General features: G+C 44.8%; 1 long non-coding RNA gene across 1 annotated transcript; it reads left to right on the top strand.

Moving 5' to 3' along the window:
* The first annotated feature begins 7,454 nt into the window (after positions 1-7,454).
* LOC115336362 lies at positions 7,455-17,284 on the top strand. The gene is made up of 3 exons (XR_003921734.1): positions 7,455-7,491; positions 7,975-8,096; positions 17,175-17,284. It is a non-coding gene; the product is annotated as an uncharacterized LOC115336362 (long non-coding RNA).
* The last annotated feature ends 2,222 nt before the right edge of the window (positions 17,285-19,506 follow it).

The following is a 19,506-nucleotide window of genomic DNA, read 5'->3' as shown; positions in this document are numbered from 1 at the left end:
TTGTAATGATGGAAAACAAAAGGAAGAATGAAAACTTTCACCACATACTTCATTTCTATTGATAAGGACTATTTCTATCAATACATTTTATAAATATCAGTATGCATATATATATTTATTATCTATAAATACACACTTATTTTGTGTATAAACATACATACTCTATCTCCTCAGCAGATCTCTTCTTCTCTGTCTCTGTCTGTCCTGAGAGCATAGTTCAGAATTTTTTAAAGATAAAGCCTGCATCCGACCCTGCCGCATTCCTCCTTGCTGTCCTGCACTCTTCACCCCGTTACCTTGAGCATCCCTCCCACTGCCCGAGCAGCCCCACTTCACCCTCCTCGCCGTCCTCCTGACACCACCCCATCCTTCCCCGTGTTCCTGCCTAACACCTGCCATAAATTCCTCTTTCCAACTCGCTTGCCCAAAATCTCAGATGTTGCCTCTTTGTTCTCACTGTCCTGGTGAGGAGTTCCCACCTCGCCGCCACGCCAGGTCCCTGCGGGCACCTGGGCTCCTGCAGCCTGCCAGCTTTTTGACTGGTTTCTGCCGTTTTGAGCTCAGCAGCTTATAATTAGGACAGTTTATTTCTGAGAAACAGCATTCAAGTGTATTAACAGCTCCCGTTCATTTTCCCCACTGAGTCGAGAGCTCTGCGAGCTGGGAGGTGTGCCTCGGTTCCCTTCTGCTTCCTTGGCCGTGCGAAAGCCCACAGGCTCTACACAAAACCAGTTCTCCCTTCGCTTGTAGAATTGACCCAAAGCACGTTTATCACCTCGGAACAAAATTCTCAAGGTTTTAGCTATGCCACAATTTCATGTAAAAGTTGTTTTCCATGTTTCGGGGAGCTGAGTAAATCATCAGCTTGTCTGACCTAGTTACTTCTCAAAAGACTTGTCACACATCAGTGTCCTCAGGCCTTTTACAGCCACTAAATACCTTCCACTCACCTGGGATTATCTTATCCTCGTTTGATCTTGTAAGCATGGTCCCACACGTCTGCTTATGGCAGAGTCAATCTGCTTGCTCTGCTGGTAATCCTTGCTATTCTTTTATGAAAGTTTATTCTAGATAGTCCAGATTTTACTTTGCAGGGGGTTTAGTCATATTCTGACATCATTTTTCTCAGACTTACTTTTATCCAAATAGTGCTACTACTGATAGAGCTCCCTTAATTATGTTCTCGAAAGAGCATCATTTAGCTAATTTTCCTATTACAAAAGATGGTTTAAAGCTAGCATTAGAGCTTATCGTTTACCAACCATTGAGGTTAGCCGCCTTGCAGTGGTTCCCGCGGTACCTTGGTTAATTTCTCACTGGCCAGCCCTCAAACTTGCCCCTAGTAAAAGGGATTTTCAAGTGAGCTGTATGCAATATCAGCTAGTGAAAAATTTATTCATGCCCAGAGTTACCCAGATTTGCCCTAGCCTAGAAGGGAATATGTGTTTAGCTAATTTCCTTATCTAAACATTCATGCATCTCAAGAGTGCTATACATTTATTCTACTGTAAATATAACAATGATAAATCAGTGGAGTTTGCACAAATTAATGAAAATACAGCAGACAGTTCTAGAGTTTACAAGAGCTTTGATTTTTTTTTAATCAGCTGTTTAAATCCAAAGTACAGATCTTGGAGACATTCAGTACGAGAAGGCTGTGCTTTCCAAGCTCACTGATTTCTTTATCATTAGTCATATTGATAAATTATTTTACCTCTAGGAAATCTTAATTCTCAGATAAAGTTAATTACAAAATCCTCATTTGCCTAGTGATTATAAGAAGTAGCTATTTGGGTGTCCAATAAACATCATGGTGTAAGCTAGCATAATTTTAAGAAAACTGTAAGTATTTTCATCTTTTCTAACCTACGTCTTCATATCAGTGATCCTTCTCAATACAGAAAACAATAGCCGGATTTGTGACCCTATTGGGAATCTCTCCAGATCTTCCTCTTTATAGAGCATTCATTTTTTAATACTATACCTCATGATATTTGATTCCTAAGATGTAGGGACTGCTAATGAAGAGCTCTCTGCTATCAGATTTTTAAAACTAAGAAATAAAGAAGATTTAAACTTTTAATTTGAACAATTTGCTTTGTTCTAAGTCATGGCCAAGGCAGATGTGTTTGCTTCAGCACAGGTCCTCAAAGGTATTAGGCTTTTGCAGCATCCCAGGTGTTTCCCACACTGAGGAATTCTCAGTCCCGCCTTAAGCACTGAAACATCCAATATTACTCACAAAAAGGGCTGCAGAGGGAGATTGAGCATCGCCCGGATACATCGCTGCTCGGGTTAGCTCTACCACATACCCCAGTAAGATTTGCAGTGATACGAGGTCAGTAAATCGCTCGGATTCCCCCTGAGCAGGGCAACACGGTTGTGCAGACGTGCCAGGAGAGTGCCGCGCTCTGCCGCGCTCCGTCCTCCATCCCTGCGGACGGCCGTGACCCGGTGCTCGGGGTCTGGGCGGATGGGACAGGCGGGCACCGCTCGCTCTTTGGGATGCTGACGGAACTCCCCTTCTCCGGAGGTTAGGGCTGGAAAGGTCCTGCCTGGGAACAGCAGCTGAGCCGTTTTCCCACCCTCGCCGGTTCAGTCGTCCGGCAGTGGGATGCAGAGGAGGCAGGGTGCTGGGCATTGACCGCGCGGTCCCCTCCCCTTGCTATGAATCCAGGTTATTTCTCCCAGTATAAGAGTGCCACGGGGAGAGGCTGAGAGGGAGCCACCCGCCGTATCCGACGGCCTCCTGACAGCCAGGGCTGTCTCCCAGCGCGCGGGAGGCTGCGGCTCAAACCCCCGCTGCAGCCCGAGGAGTTGAACCCGGTTTTCATGTGGCCAATGCTGCAAATAACAAGTTGTTCGGGAGATGGAGACGTGCGAGCCCTCTCGTGCCTCAGCGGGGCCGAGGGGCAGAGCGATATCTGTCTTCCAGGGTCCCACTTTTCTGTGGGCTTTGCTTTAGGGGTTCTGAGCAGTGGGGTTTGACTCAGAGGCTCTCAGACCCCTCTCCAGCTCAGGAAAGCTTTCTGGACCCAGCGTGTTCCTGGTCACCCAAGGAGATGGATCTGGACTCCTGCAGAGAGCTCCCGTTCGTTCCCAAGGTCTTGCACGCAACGCTTCAGCCTGATGTGGGGTTTATCTAAACCCCATAAAGATGAAAGAAACGCACGGTTTGCATCTAATCCTAAATACATTTAGTGAGGTAAAGCACGGTGTAGGCTGCCGGTGTTGATGTTATCAGGCGACGGCACTGTAAAAACCCAGCAAAACATTGAAGTTACTACATTCACGTTCTGAGGTTTTGAGCGGAGGTTTCTGAAAAGCCTAGCAAAACATGAGCTCTATTTCAGATGCCAGTTCAGCAGAATACTAATACCTGGACTAGTAATGATGTCACCTCCCTGGCAGGAGGCATTAATTTAAGCTGAAAGTATTAATTTCTTTAGTAAAGCTCGATTTATTCACTCACAAGGCCAGATTATCCCTCGCATCGTGCCATGGAAAAACCTGCAGGCAAGAGCTTCAGTAATCTCAGCCATGTAGAAGCTCTGTCGCTGACTGACAAGATTTCATTAGCGCAGGACAAAATTCGAGGACCCACACAGCTTGTTCCAATAATACCGTTACTGATTTTTGAGGAGCGCAGGGAAATGTGTTTAATATTAGATAGCAGGCACAGAGGGGATAGCAAGGTGAAATGGTCTGACTCTGCTGTTTGCGGAAAGCTTCCCAGCTCCATCAGGCTGCTAAGGGAGTTACTGGGAAGACATCGCCTGGGTAGCAGACGGCAGCCTTGCTAAATCCATAACTTCGAAAAGCAGTGGTTGGGCTGAAAAAAGAGCCCTTGTGATTCTTTTTTTCCCCCATCAGCCCCTTTCCCAGTAATGGTTGGGACCCTAAACCCTTTTCCACCACCCCAGCACTGCTGCGTGTAGCTTCTTGTCCTGATAAGAAGAGGAAGCTCAAAGGCGAGTCGTGCCAGGGCAGGACGGCGATCGTGCTGTTCCCTGCCCGCCCGCCAAGCAGCACCGCTTCGGGCTCCGTTACGTCACCCGCGAGCAATCTTCGTCAGAGCCGCCGCCGGTCGTGGGCCAGGGCTCCCTGCTAGCTCTTGTGAGAAAGAAGAGGGTGGATGGTTTCCAGGTTGCATCGTGTTGCCGTTGCATGAAGTTTCCTGCATCCTTACGTCAAAGGAAAAGCATTTCGGACTCCGCAGAAACAGCTAGAGGGTGGTCGGCCCTACTGGTCAACCCAGTAAAGCCAGCAACGTGTCGATGCCTGCTGGAAACCATTGCTACAAAACGTGTCTTTGGTGTCCCTCCCCGCTGGCAGCGCAACGGGGTAAGATGCAATGATGCCTCACCTTTCCCAGGCTGGGAACGTCAGATCTAGGGAGAGGGAGTGGAAGTTTTGGCAGGAAACCTACCCAGCCTCAAGGGGAATAAGCTACTGAGTGTGGTTGGGCTGCATGTCTCCTTGCAGCCAGCAGTGTTTTAATAACCCTGACTGTCTGCAGAGGGGCTCGGTGGGATTGCATATTGCTCCTGTTCTCATCTGAACAAAAAAAATGAGCATCGAACGCCTACTTTGCAACTGACTGTAATGCCAATGACAAACACATGTCACTGGGGAGTGTCTGAGCATGCTGTGAAATCTCTTTTTTCCAGCAGTAGAAAGGGAAAGGAGAGGTATACCTCATCCGACGTTGAGTCTCATGGTGGGAGAAAGACAGCACTCTCCATAAACATGATTATGCTTCATTAACAGCCCATTGAAGGGGAATAGGTGGCACTGGGCACCTATTAGTGGTGCTTCTAAGACTGGATGTGGCAGCAGCAACAAGAGCCAGCCATGAGCTACAGCCCACCTCTGTTTCCTTTGCCTGGAAACTAAGCAACTGCAGCAGACTCTGACCAAAAACCAGGGGTGTCCTGGCTGCAGGCAGCTTGCCGAGGAAGATCTGTGGCCGAGAGCTCTTCCCACCCGGCAGAGCTCCTGGTTTGGTGCGTAGCAGTTGTCAGTCTGACCCCCTGCAATGAACCGGCAGCAGTGCTGCATTCGTGCGGTGGTTTTTTCCAGTGGATACTGGCTACAGGTGAGGCAGCATTAGCTCCTGCCACTGACGTGAGTTTCCATTAGCTCTGGATGGACCCAGTCCTGTCTCTGACCTACCCCTGGTGTGCAGGATTCACGGCAGCAGCTGGGCGATACAACTGTAACACCTCACGTCTGCATTTTCCGATGTGTTTTGCGAAGAACTGAAGCTGAACTGCTCACCTAAGTGCCATCTGAGGAGGAACGAATACCTCATGAGTTAAATCAGATAATGCTGATTATTCATTAATACAGTTATCATCACTGGCTGGAGTATTTTAATTACCTCTATCACTCAATAATGATTTGAACCAGTAAAAACATGTAACAATAGTACCATGGAAACGCTGATTATATGCAGGGGCTTCAGCGAGGAGACGATGTCGAGACTGAGAGCTCGTAGATGTCTCTGTGATTGTATTAATATTGTAGTGCATTTGCATTTGCAAATGTAGCCATTGTAGTGCACGGTGAGTTCCTGATGTGAGCTGCCCAGCAGAAACCGCTCATCTCGGATGCTTCCTTCCACCACCAGCAGAAATATCCGTCAGCCAGCACTGGCACGGGGGCTCCCCATGTCCCTTGGCCCCACTGCTCTTTCCTATTGCCATCCCTGCCTGTGCTCCGTCCCTCTCGTTGGCCACAGCTTTAATCAGGGTGCACAATGGCTCCCAGTTAAAACTAACTGTGCAAAAATCATTTCTAGCGGCAATGCTGGCTTTGGCTGATCGTATAACTCCACCAGCAGCAACAAATCATTGTAAGGCACTCTGCTTTTCTGTGGTTTCTTTGGATAGCAATTTATGACCTCCTTCCACACACGGCGAGTGAAAACAAGCTGTGCTTGAGGAGATCACGTTGGCCAGCTATTGCACATCACACAGTTTTGGCAATGATCCCTTTTTCTTGGCACAAACACAGAAGCACTAGGAGGCTACAGGGTGTGAGAACCTCTTCTGTATGGTGCTGATGGTCAGCTTTCAGCGCTTGGCTTATTCATTATCTTTAATGCTGCATTGAAATTATGACGGCCATCGCCACGTAACATGCACTCTGTAACGGCACACACACTGTCCTGCTAAGATAGGGCAGTGCCTGTAAAACATAGATTGCTTTTGCTGAGAAATATAGGCGTAAAAAAGCAATGCAAGAGCCGAAAAGATTCCTACAGATATTTTATCACTCAGAAAGGAAGATCCAGCTTTAACAAAAGTGAAATTCCATGGTCAGGAAAAAGCCCAAACAAGTTACAGTATTCTCGTTAATTGGACTACAAATATCACCTTTGGAATACATTTAAAAATCAATTATTCTTTTCTCTTTGTTGTGCTGTCAGTTTGTTTTTCACACTTCATTAAGCAAGGCAATGAAACAAGGCTGTTGTGCTTCTTATTGATTCTGCTTTGTGTTATAAGTCAGTTTATCTTTCTAGATGTTGGGCAACAGTAAACTGTTTTCTTTTCTAGCACAGATGAGATAGCTATCTGCACAAACTTTAAAAATGAGCAAATTGCCATCATCTTCCACAGGGTTGTTTCTGGTCTTCCTTCGGATGCAGATTTTTCCATACAATTAATTAAAAGATACATTGCACCATAAAAAGAGATAGCATATATAGAGGTCAGAAAGACAGCCTGCTTAACCCAAAAGTTGATATTGGAGAAGACGTACAAACAGAGGCTGAAGGGGACGTGGCCAAGATTTATCATCTAAAAGGTAAGGATTAAACAAGGATTTAAAAAAAAAAAAGATTCTGGAGGTTGTTTTCTAGGCATAAATGGGGAGGCTGTGACAGGCAGAAGAGAAAGCGTGAAGCTTGGAGTGAGAAAAGGAAGCAAAGAGAGCAAAAAGGGTAAATGTGTAAATGGGGGAAAAAAGATGAGTGGTAATAAGGGAAACTGGAACAGAGATAAGTAGGAAGATAATATGCAAGGTGCCAGTGGAAAAGGTCTCTGGATGAGGACAAAGAACCACTATTTAATGCTGTTTGAGACATGAAGACTGAACAAAGGAGACAGACTGTCATCAGCATGACAGAGGATTTAGTAATAGGTTGAAAAAAATTATTTTAAAATTCAGAAGTTTATTAACTTCAAAGTGGCTACTAGATGCAGAAATATGTGTATTTTCTGTATTTCTTGCAAGTCATAGTACTGCTTGTACAGTAAGATTTATCTTTGATTTTTTTTTGTCCTAAGATTTATTTTCCTGTACCAGTCCAGATGTTCCAAAGCTTTAATAAACAATATATTAATTGAAATTTTAGGATTTAGTGGTGATTTTTCCTTACCACCAAAAGGCTATTCCCCTAACTCAAAATAATTTGTACTTTTTTTTCAGGACTGATTTTCAAGTCAGACATGTATATAGCCATATATATCTGTATGTACGTATGTAAGTATACATATCGCCATAGTGATGTCTGTGTCATTTTTGATCCTTGGTTACACACATTATTATTTACTCTCTATTATTTGTTCTGTACATTCGAGCTCAGTGCAAGTACATACCAAGAGTACACTAAGAGTAGGTGAGCCCCTCATCTAGCCAAGGCTGAGGCCAAATGAAGAGCCCACTAATGACAGCTAAAAGAGGCCAATGGATTTCGGTAAGGTCTGGACGGGTTTTCGCTCCTTTTCCTTGGCCTTTTTCCCCCACCTGTAAAGTGAGGATAACAGCAGCCAACGCTGGGGGCAATAAGTTTAACTACGGAGAGCCGTATCGCCATCACAGCTGGTTGCAGCCGTAATCCTCTCACCAACTGAAGGTCAACATACGAGTCTGAAGATGCAATGCTAGGCGTTACTGTTATGGTAATGTTATGTCATTTAACAAGCAGCCTTCTGTCTGTCTCTCCATCACCATACATGGTTTCAGTCTTGTTCTTGCAGCGAGCCACGTCAGTATTTCCAACAGCAAAGTCTCAGCACGACTCAGGCCAAACCGCGCAGAAACAGTAATGGAGCAGAAGTGCAACAAGCACTGAAAAATTTCAGCAGGTATTGAAGCATTAAAAAGCCTTTGTATTAGTTTTGCATACCAAAATCTAACCTTTGTGTTTGCTTTACAACAGAAATAGAAGAGTTTTGTTTCCAGCCTGTGGTTATTTGGTATGAACTAGGCCTTTTAAAGGCCCCTTGACATTGTACGTGTCCTTCCAAAACCAGCTTTTAATGTCCTAAGAATAATTACATGGACCTGAAATTCACAACTAAAATTTGTTTTGATTTATTTACATGTAATTGTTGTCATGCAACCAGATACTGTTTTCAATTTGAGATTATGTTCCCAGCAAAAAGGTTAACAGGAATCGAAAGTAATTAGCTCTTCTAAAAAGCAGTCATTTTATGCAAAACAGAAGAGGATTTTTTTTTTTTTTTTTAAATTGCAAGAGATGTAAGCTAAAATAAAACTGCTTTGGAAGTTAGCACAATTTTTACTATTCGATGATACTTTCAATGGTCTTCTCTAAACGTTAGAGAAGGGAATGGGGTGATTCCATTGCCTGTGGCACATTTGGAGTCTGGTGCCAAAACCAATAGGGAAATCAGCTGAGAAATGAAGATTTAACCATTGGGTGAGACAGTTGCTGATAATTACACGTTCAGGATAATGAATGCTGGTAGTTTCCACCAGCCTGCAGCTGTTTTGCATTCAGGGAGGACTTGCCAAATTGCAGCAGAAGACCTCTCATGCGCAGATTGCCTCCTCTCTCACCACACTCGGGTTGCTCTTACCCATTTGGTATTTCAGAAAATGTTCTCAAAGTGCTGGTGTGCTTCAGAAGTACAGCTCTTGTTTGGAGAGATGACAGGCAGGCCGGTTACACACCAAATCAGCTTTCGGTCATGCAGATGAGACACCAAATCCCATTAACTGTAGGGTACCTGGACACCTTGGAGGCTTGGAGGTGTCGGAAATTTCTACCAGTTTCTTTCCTTGCTTCCAGCCCACCGGTTCACAGCTGGGCAATAAGCGCGAGGCTGGCGGGCACTCGGCCGGACATTTTTCCAGCCCGTTTGCCCACATTTCGTTCATTGTGCTGGTAGCTCAGGAGCGGGATTGTACGTGCTCAGGCAAACTCTATGCCAGCTCAGTGAGGCTTTCACCACCGAGGATGGAGACCCTGCACTTTCATGTGGATGTTTGGGCCAGGAGGGGTCGACACATCATTAAGCCCTTGTTGTTTGAAATGAACTTTTATAATTGGGGAAACGATGGGTTGCCCAGTCCTGCAAGAGGAGAGCGTTGACCGTTGTTGCTCCAGACTTGTACAACCAAACACAGTCCTTCTCGAGTGAGGGAAGTCAGTGATCCTTGGAGTTGTTTATTTTAGCTTCTGGAACTTCATATGCTATTCAAATCTGTGTAAACGTAATCCTTTCCTGATCGTCTCAGTAATGTGTACAGAAGTAGTTTCTAGGGGTTGCTCTCTTGCATATACAAACACTTCCTGATAATCATTTTGCTGTCATTGCCTCCCCACTCCTCCTGCTCTCGCCGTATGGAAAATGCAGGACGTACCATGTTGCCTAATTCTTTATTTTCCCCTTTGCCCGACAGTCTTTTCACTCCCTCCACCCCGAAGCCTTATCTGGCTTATTTCACTCCTCCTTGCCTGAGAGCAGCCCACAAGTGGGTACAGAATGCACACACGTACGCAGACACACGCACACATGTATACACAAATGTATTATTTTCACGTGGACTGGGAGGACAACATGGTTTACATCATCTCACATCTATTGCCCTGACCTTTTCAGATAACTCATGTCAAGTTCCAGTGTTATTTTAGTTTGTCTTAGCAGCGTGTTTGCAGTTGAATTTATATAGTATTTCATAGTTTGATTCTTTTCTCCCTAGTTCAACTATACCTCAGGGAAGAAATGTTGGAAAAATAAATAAATATGAAAGAAAATTATTGTGCAATATACCACTCTAATGTTAGAATTTCACTATGTTATAAATAATTTCATGTATAGATGAGGAACAGACTTTTGATTTACTACTGTCTGTCTGAATTAGTCATATATGGTAGATTTCTGTAAAGGGGTCATATTTGACCGAAGGTGTCTGTTATTGTTGGCATTAAGTGATATGCTTTCCAGAACTGCTAGACTACTCGTGGCACTGGACCAGTTTGTTATTCTGGGAGCAGATAAAGTCTTTGTTTAGCCTTCTGGCACTCAGCGTAGCTCTTAAAAATGGTTTTCTTTGTTTTGCTTTAGGTTTTCTGTTGCTCTTAAATCTGCTCCATTCTATGGGGTTTTGTCACAGGAGACAAGAGGCCTGAGTATTAGGTGTACTCTTTCTTGGATGTCTTCCCAGAAGGCTTAATTTCAGGTGGGTGGGAGGGGGACACGTGCAGATAATGTACCATATTGTACTTGGAGGTTGCAGTGTCAGCACTTCTGCATTCATCTAAGACCAGCAGCTGTCACTGTTGCTGATGTTCACTAGGTGTCAGATATGATTTTTATATTATACCATAGCACCTGGAGAAGGTAAGTCATATTTTTTTTCCACGTGTGTTACCCCATTGTGTACAACTTGGAGTCAAATCCAATAGAGGACTTGGACAGTTAAAGGAGAAGCGTGTTTATACCCGACTGCAAAGCTTCCTCGGTTCCCGATTTTAAGGTTCCTGGACCTGCATGTTTGCGCAGACCCAGAGCTGCCCCAGCTCTTGCATGGATGTCGCCTCGGGGCGTGGAGGATGCCAGGATCCTAAGGGAACCTAAGCAAAATGTCCCTGCCCCACAGCCATCGCCCTGCTTAGTACACAGGCAGGATTGTTCTCGCAGAAATACCATTGCCAGCTTCCCTGAAGGCAACTTGTGGTGCTATTGTGAGCGATAACCTTGCAATTAGGGCAGTCGACAAGACTGGGAAACCAGGATTTAGTACTCTTTCCAGGCGGAGGGGACACCGGCGGTCCCGGAGGACTGTCCCCTCGCCAGGCTCCAAGCTGCCCCGTGAGAATGGGGCTGCCACGTGTGGGTGCAGAAGAGGGGATTGCTGTTGGGGCAAGGGGTTATCCGTCCTGCTCTTCTTTCTGCTCAGGGCTGCTTTAGTTCATCACTCAGGGACTGCTCCCTGTAAGAGCACAGTTACCCAGGCGAACAGGGAGCCCAGGGCTTCCCCGTCAGTGGTGTTTGGCCCTGGGGCAGGACAGACAGACAGACAACTCCTCCATCTGCTTTCCCCCACAAACGTGCTCTGCGGGACCCCGAGTGCCCCAGCCTGGGCTGGCCCGTTTCCTCTGGTACCGACCAGAAAAGCGGGACTTTGTGCCCTAGGAGTCCTGAGCAAGGGCTCTGACCAGTTACTGTCATCCATCCCTTCCAGCTGTGGTTTGAAAGAAAAGCAGGCACCCTGCTCCGTTTTCGAATGCCCTGTGTCGGGGTGTCCTGGTTTCAGCTGGGATAGAGTTAATTGTCTTCCGTGGGGGCGAAGGAAGGGATGCCCCTGAGGTGCAGCCGGGGTCCCTAGGCTGAGGGCTGCTTTTTGCCTCCTGGTTTCCACCTCTCTGTAGTAACTCAGCGAGTGTGTGAGCTGAGCAGGGCTCTGCCTGCTCGGTGTTTCCTGAGGCACCTGTGTGCACCGTACGTACAACATCACTGCCGAGCCGTAGGGGTCCGAGTATCTGTGCTGGTCCCAGCTCTGTGGGCTTGATCCCAGCTGAGGCTTTCATCCTGTTACCCAGCTGGGACAGACCCTTGTGCAGCTCGGGAGGTCAGTGGGCTCCACTGACTGACAGTCTGGAGCAGTTTGCTGGATTCAGGCTCCCTACTTACAGTATTTTTATTGAAGAGGTTCCCAAGAATGTTTTTTGTTTGGTCAGGGCTGAAGTAAGCTCCCTGGTAAAACACACACTTAAGGGCATACCTTAAGTCCCATCAGCTTGAAAGAATCTGAAGTAGGTTCCCCTTAGCAGCTTTGGAGAACAGGGCTGTGATCTCAGGACCTGATTTCGCAGCCCCTGCTCAGGCGTCGGAGTCGGTGGGATGAACAGGCTGGTGTTCCACACCATGGCGCAGGTCTTGGAGCTGAGTGAGGGTTTCAGGCTTTGATTCTTCATGGGAGACATGACCACCCGTTTGGATGTATAGCACAGAAAAGACACTGTGCTGCCTTTCTGTACCCTCCTGCCATGGCATGTTTTCTAGACAATTCAGCAGAGATGGGAGACTTAGAACATTTATGCATTTGAGACTCATAAAATATCTTGGACTCCCCAGCCTCTTGAACTGAAGCACTTCCATATTTTCTCAAAGCACTTTTTAAAACAACAATCAATGAAAACGTCTGCAGGAATCCAGTTTTCCAGGAGACGGCTCCTCATTCATCTTGAGTACCAAGTTATGCTGCAAAAGGCCCAACTCAGCAAGCACAAACCCACAAATTTGCCTTAAGTCCCAAGGGAGCCTCGCTGAGTACAATTCTGGCTTGCGTTAGCATGTGTTTGAAGAGTCTGAACACAGAGACCTGATGTCGGAAATATTTATGACAGTTTGAAGGCATTTGTTGGGAAATGTCACTCCAGCAGCACGCAGATCCCGCGCCAGCCCTCAGGCGAGCAGCAAGTGGGTGTCGCTGGTGCCCTGTGCTGCAGGTGCTCTGATAACAAAAGCTTAAATGATTTTGAGAGGGATGAGAAAGAGCGCGAGCTCTGAATTTCTGCTGTGGATTAAAATATGTTTCAGCAAAAGGTAAATTTTTATCCAACCTGTGCCCACTCTGTACAATTTAGATGGCTAAATATCAGCTCGCGGTGTTTCTTAAAATGTAGGGCTGTACTAGGTAGTCCTTCATCAGGGGTTGCTTGAGGCTTAGGCGTCTGGGTCTCCTGAAAACTCAGCTGAAGGAGCTGATGTGGGTAGTGCCATGGCACGGGTACCTGCAGTACCCCCGCGTCCCCGTTCTCCTGAGGCACGGGCTCCTGACTTTCCCCCGCTTTTGGGGGCCCCGAGAGGGAGGACATGCTCCACCATCCTCGGGTATCACTCCTTGATCCTGGAGTCAAGGGGCCGGCTGGTGAGCAGCGTATCGAGGAGGGTTTGAGAGGTCCATGTGTACCCAATTCCTGGCCAGGTCCTGAAGTCCTCACGCTATTATTTGCTCCGACAGGCTGTTAACGTCAGGGGGTTTGTCTGTACAAAGTCTGTACAGAACGAGAGCATCGGCATTTGATGTCTCATGGTGAGGGAGGGAGCTGTAAAGCTTTACAAAAGAATACGCTTTAAAAAACAATTTGAAGGGCAAAAGGGGGGTGAGGAGTTGGACAGGAAGGCAGGTCTGTTGCCCTATAGCTAGAATGGGTTTTAACACAGAAGAGCGTTGCGGGTACAAGAAGGCTGAGCTGCTTTTTTGATTCAGTGTTTTGGCCAACTCGTTGCTTTGCTTTTTTTTGGCTGAGTGGCTGTAATGGCTTGTTTCCATGGTCATCGTTGGCTCATCAGTTTTACTCAATTCTTCAGCATTTTCAAAGGGCCCAATTAAGGCCATGTCCCTGAACTTCATCATTAGGGACAGTGCTCATTTTGTGCACTCCAGTTGCACGCCAAATCTGGTGCAGCTGTCCCATGTCTGGGGACTTGTGTGCAGCTTCCTTTTGCGGAACTGGGATTTCTCCTGTCTGTAGAAGAAAAGTTTTCTACCTGACTTGAATTTCCCCAGGCCTAGAACGGTACCCAAGAGGAAACTGGAAGCTGTGTTTCTTTTATCTTAAATAGGTCCTCACAAACATCTGCCATAAAGGGGGCTTTGAATTACTGGGAGCAGGGGCAAACGGCATCCCACCAGGGGCACTCTGTAGTGCATGGGAACATTCTGTAATGCATAGGATTTGGATCTTAATTTGAGGTTTAGCCAAAAGAAAGGTGTCAAAATATTGATCTTTCCAAATTGTATGGAGCATGTGTTAGAGCTGGCTGCTGAGATTTTACTTCAGCCTGCATCAGGATTGCTGATACAAGTCACTAATATAAATATTACTAAAAGGTTCATTTTTCTCCTTTAGTGTGGCTGCTAGTGCTCTGGAGTTTTCAGTTTCATATTTTTTTCCTGAATACTACTTACAAAAACCACAAATTAAATAGGTTGCCTTTTTGGAGAGATATATATATATTATGGTGTGGTCAGTGATGTTTATTGAACAAAGCTACAGCCTGGGTCAAAGTCATGCCAGATTGCAAGTGTGCATTCTTTATACCTTTTAACAGGAAACTAATGTTGAAGGAATATAGCTACTGCCCTACAGTACCTGACAATGGATGCATTCTCCTACTTGAAGATTTCCTAGCATCTTATTTTTGCAGGGAAATGAAACTTATTACATTTTTCAGATTGGATGAGAGGCATATGGACATTTTCATCTTTGTTCTGCCTATAAACATTACCCCTCAGGAAGTTAGGATCAAGAAACAGAAATGATGCTTCATTTTTGCTTTGTTTGTTAATGAATTAAACAAGTTATTTTCTCTTGTCCTGGGCTCTGGCAGACCTGAAATGCAGGAATGATGGATGTGGTAATGGCTGTTTTTCAGTAACAGATTCTTTCTCTCTTTTTTCCTTTTTCCAGCTCATCTATTTGTTTCAAGTATATCTATCCATTTCTCTAAGTACTTGTAACTAGGTTTAAATGCAAATACTGAAAAGTTCTCTGTTTCCAGATAGTATCATAGCTAGGAATGGAAATTCACATCGGCCCAAGTTATGCTATACAAGCAGTAATTATACTTCTGCTACAGCAAATCACTTCATTAGCAATGTTTTAAACAAATAAGCAACCAAAGTGACAAATGCCATCCTTTTACAACTTTTCTCAGTGAGGGCAATTAAAAAAAGACTAGATACATTTATTTTTGATTCAGTACTTATCTGGGTTCAGTTCTGAGTTATGGAGAGGCTGGATCCTACTTGTGTCTCTGCTACCCATCTCAGCAAGTCACCTCAGCCTAAAGCACTGGGGGTTATCTCACATTAATATGTTGATATATGCCCAGGACCATACGTACCTTCCCCCCGTGCTATGTAGGAACACCCTGTGGTGAATAAACATCAGTCCAAGCGTTCCCATCAGATACAATCATCGACAGAACTGGTTTAGGAGGAGGCAATGAACTTGGGCTTCCCTTTACATCCGTGAAACAAGCTTTTGCCTCTGGAAACTGGAATAAGAAGCTCATTTGCCAGTAGATTTCCATGTTGAATAAATGAATGCAGGAGAGAAGGGAAAGTAAGTACAACAGCAGATGTAGGTAAGGGGTTTATAGCCCAGAAGGAGCAATGAAAGTTTTAGGATGTGGACATTTTTCCCCACTGCAGTGTTATGACCCTCATATATTGTGAAAAGGAAGATGATTACACCGTAGCTGTGTTTTACTAGAATGTTATAAAATGGATGGGATGGTATCTTTCAAGGAGACTATCAAATGATTCAGTAGCATGGATAACTAACCACGGATTTCTCTGCATGACAAGACCAAGTCGTAATAACAGCTTGGGAATAATGATGCTATATTTTTCCATTAAAGAAAGTTTTATTTCTGGAACCTTGACAGATTTTTAAAGTAATGTAGACTTTTCTTACCGCTGAAGCCCACATCTTTATTACAAAGCCAAACTGTTCTCTCTGAAACCACATTATGCATGTTGTAACAGTACTCTCCCACAGACGATGAACACTTAGAACATATTTTTCCATGTGAATCATCCATTCACTTAAAAATAAATTCTCTTATTAAATACAACCATGTGACAAGTTTTGTAGGTTTGTATTCCATCTCTCCTTTTCATTAGACTATTAACATTTTATTGCTGTTTCAAGTAATTTTCTGATGATTGCATCATTTTTCCTCTACAGCTCCCCCCCCCATTTTCTTTTCAATGTAACATAAAGCAGTTTCCATCTTCACTTTGTTGCAAGCACACCTAAGTAAAATAAATGACCAAGAACAGATCCTGCAGTGAGATGAATGCAAATAGATCTGTAGTGCTCCTTGAAACCAGTGGTCACCCAGCTGCACATAAAGTTGACTGTCTGCATTTCTCTGCTAGATAAAGCCCTTAAAAAGAAAGAAAGCCATCATTACGATCCCTGACACTGTTCACTGAAGAAAACAGAGTCTCTGCAATTTTTTATACTTTCTTTCAAAACTAGGAGGTTAGGAGGGAGCACGAAAAGCATTTATTGTTGTTGTAAGGCTGGCACTTTGGGTGAGCATCCTTCACCAGATGCTAAGGTTTGCCACTGGTAATATGGCTTTTCATGGGTATTATCTGTCCATTTCACAGCCCCAGATAAAAGATAAACAAGATCCCAAGTTCCAGGGGTGATTAGTTTTGATAATTGTTCTGCTGCTTGCTTTGTGCAATTTACTTCTATAAATACACACCAGGGGAATCATTTGTCTCGTGTATCATGGCACAGTAATTTCCTATATAATTTCATCCAATTGCTGCAGGAACTCATTTGAGCAATTGTTAATTAATCATTAACTTCGGTAGCAATGATTGCTAATCAAGATTTCCATGCTGTCTTTTTAATTTCTGAAGGTTAGTCATTAATCAAATTAGTAACATTTGTTGTTATTTGAGGAAAAGAAACAGCATGCATCCCATCCATTCAAAGGAACTGTTAGCAACATCTTTGCCTTTAAAATCATTGCATGCCTTCACTCTGGCTGTTGTAAAAGTCAGAGGCTTTTTTGCTGCATAAATTACTTGAAAATATTTTGCAGTTTAAATTAACAATGCTTTTCTATTGTTCATGCTGCTGACAATTATGCTGTTAGGAACAACCATGATAGTGACACAGCTCCAACTATTTCCTTCATGGTTAATCTTCTTTGCCTCATACCTCATGGCTTTGAAAAAAAACCCGAGCTATTTGTGATACTTTTAACGCCACCTTTTTCTCAATGAGGTAGCTAATAATAATCTATTTTTCTATTAGTGTACCCTTATGGCCCATCAGCAGCACGCTTGTAGATGAGGCAGATGTTGCTGCATCAAGACTTTGTGCAGCTCTGCAATAGAGGAACACATAATTCTAATTTTCTCTCGCACCGCAGTGACTTTGCAGTGTCCCCTTGGCAAGAGGAGAGTGGCACAGCCCCTGGATGACACGCAGATGGAAACCTTCCCTTAGGAAGAAAGGCCAGCCAGAGGTCTCTGCTCTCCTTCCTCCACACCTTTACCTGCCATCCTTGATAGTGGGAAAGAAGGAGCAAGGGTGGAGCGGAGCTGCAGCTGGGGTCCACCGTATCTCCAGCGAGGACCTTCACCCTCTGTAGCTTGGCCGGGCTACACCAGCCATCTCCCGTACTTCCAGTCCCACGTGGGACTTTGGGCAACCACGTGGGACAAGTCAGACTTGGGAAGTCAAAGATTTCGCATTTCTGAGGCTCGATGGAACAGCAGCCCAGAAGCTGCCGTGCTCACAGCGGGGTGTTTGCAAGCACTGGGAGGACGAGGACGACAGGCTCCCTAAAATCCTGGCTCCCGGCTCAGCTCCAAACCCCTGGCCTCAGGCAAGCAACTCCCATGTATGTGCCTTCACTCCTGCTGGAAAAAAAGGAGCAATAATTAACTCACAGGGCTGTGACGTACTTGAACAAGGAAAGAGCAGCATATTTGAACGGCACCTCCATCCAGCGGAGCCTACCTCTGCGGTGCCCGAGCCAGCCGCAGGACCTGCCACGCCGGGGCTGTGCTTATCAGGGTGTGACCCACCAGCCTCAGGATGGAGAGATTAGCCGCTCCCGTCACTGCATTTACTGAGATAAACTGCTCACACACTCTCCTCGCAGGGAGCTAAAGATTAAGGTTGGCAAGTCAAGTCCCTTGACGGTGAAAATGCTATTCAACGGCGCTGACTTTTTATCACTGCTGCTTGCCGCACAAATACTTGCTGTTACATTTATTATTAAAACATATTTCCCATAGAGCTGCAGATTGCGAGGCTATGAATAGTATCGGGCTGAAATCAGGGTGATCTTATTTCAAGGAATTCCAGAGGAATGAACAATAATTTGCCACTAATTGCAAAGAAGCTTTGATAAAAACTCTGAACAGATTCCCAACAGCGCATATTTTCCAAAGCCCGCCTGGTAATTTTCAATAAAACCCAAGAACAATATGACCATTAACCATTTAACCATGTTAAATGTCATCCAGATTTGTTCATATCATTCTTCACTGCGCTGCATCTTTTCTATGTGTGTTTTCAGAATTTATGGTGTGTGGCCACATTTGGGCTCGCTCAGCTGTATGTCCATGGAAAAACATTAGATGAAGGTCAAATGAAGCCCACAAGGCATCGATGATTACCTTTCCCATCTGACTCTTCTTTAAATAGTACAACAGTTATCTTCTAGCTTGTGGCTGCATTTGTAGACAGATTGCATCGGCACAAACCCCTTCCCACGTAAAGGTGTAAGTCTGCGCAGCAGATACTTTCTTGCAACGGACAAGGTCATGAGCAGTGACAGCATTTGGACCGGGCGGTGAACCGCACAGCGATGGCTTGTGGCAATGTCTGCAGCGCTGTGCACGTCCACCCCTTCCTCGGTGAGTCTGCTGGAGAAGGAGAAGGCGATGGCGATGGCCATGGCCGACCCCTGACTGCGCAGCTTGGAATTGGGCAGGACATCTGCTCGTGCCCTGGCAAGGTCCATCGCTGCGTTAGGAGGTTATCGGTGGAGGTCTGACTCAAGACCGCTGTGGTCTGTGGAGACTTCCACTGACCTACCAAGATTTTCTCTTTGTGCCAGGGCATGCTAAATAACATGATATGCTTCTTGAAAAAAAAAAACCCCAAATAACAACCTTTTCAGGCTTGGCTAGTGCTGCTCATGTTGTTTGATGGCTGTGAATGTTCAGAAAGTTATCAGCTATTTGTGAGGTTATGCTGAAGGCTTCGCAATTGTAACTAACAATACTGTTTCATTATTGTGAGCACTTATACAAGGCACAGGTTGTTTTTGCTTAATTTTGTTGCCATTTAAAGTTCCAATAGCAGTAATCAATACCAGATGACTTAAGTTACCAGCCAAACAAGAAGACTGGTGGATGGTTGAAACAATTTGTAATACCGCGTGGGAAAGTTAATTGTTCAAATTATTCAGCAAAGTTAATTGTTCAAATTATTCAGCAAATATTGCAAATTCACAGACAATTAGAAAGTCTTTTGAATATTTGGTCATCATGAAAGATCTATGTCTATACAGAATATTATTTCAAATTAATATTTCAACTGGCTCATGTTTAATTTATTCTGTGTAGCTGGCCTGGTTTTGTCCTGTTGACAGAGGAAGTAACAAATGTATGAATGTGCTCTGATTTCCCAATTCCCTATATAATAAAATATATTAAAAAATTAAGAACAAGCTTTAAGGCACATCC

Source organism: Aquila chrysaetos, chromosome 26 (genome assembly GCF_900496995.4).
Source record: "Aquila chrysaetos chrysaetos chromosome 26, bAquChr1.4, whole genome shotgun sequence".
Taxonomy (NCBI): Eukaryota; Metazoa; Chordata; class Aves; order Accipitriformes; family Accipitridae; genus Aquila; species Aquila chrysaetos.
Note: the sequence above shows the minus strand (reverse complement) of the source record. Positions and strands in the feature narration are given on the sequence as shown.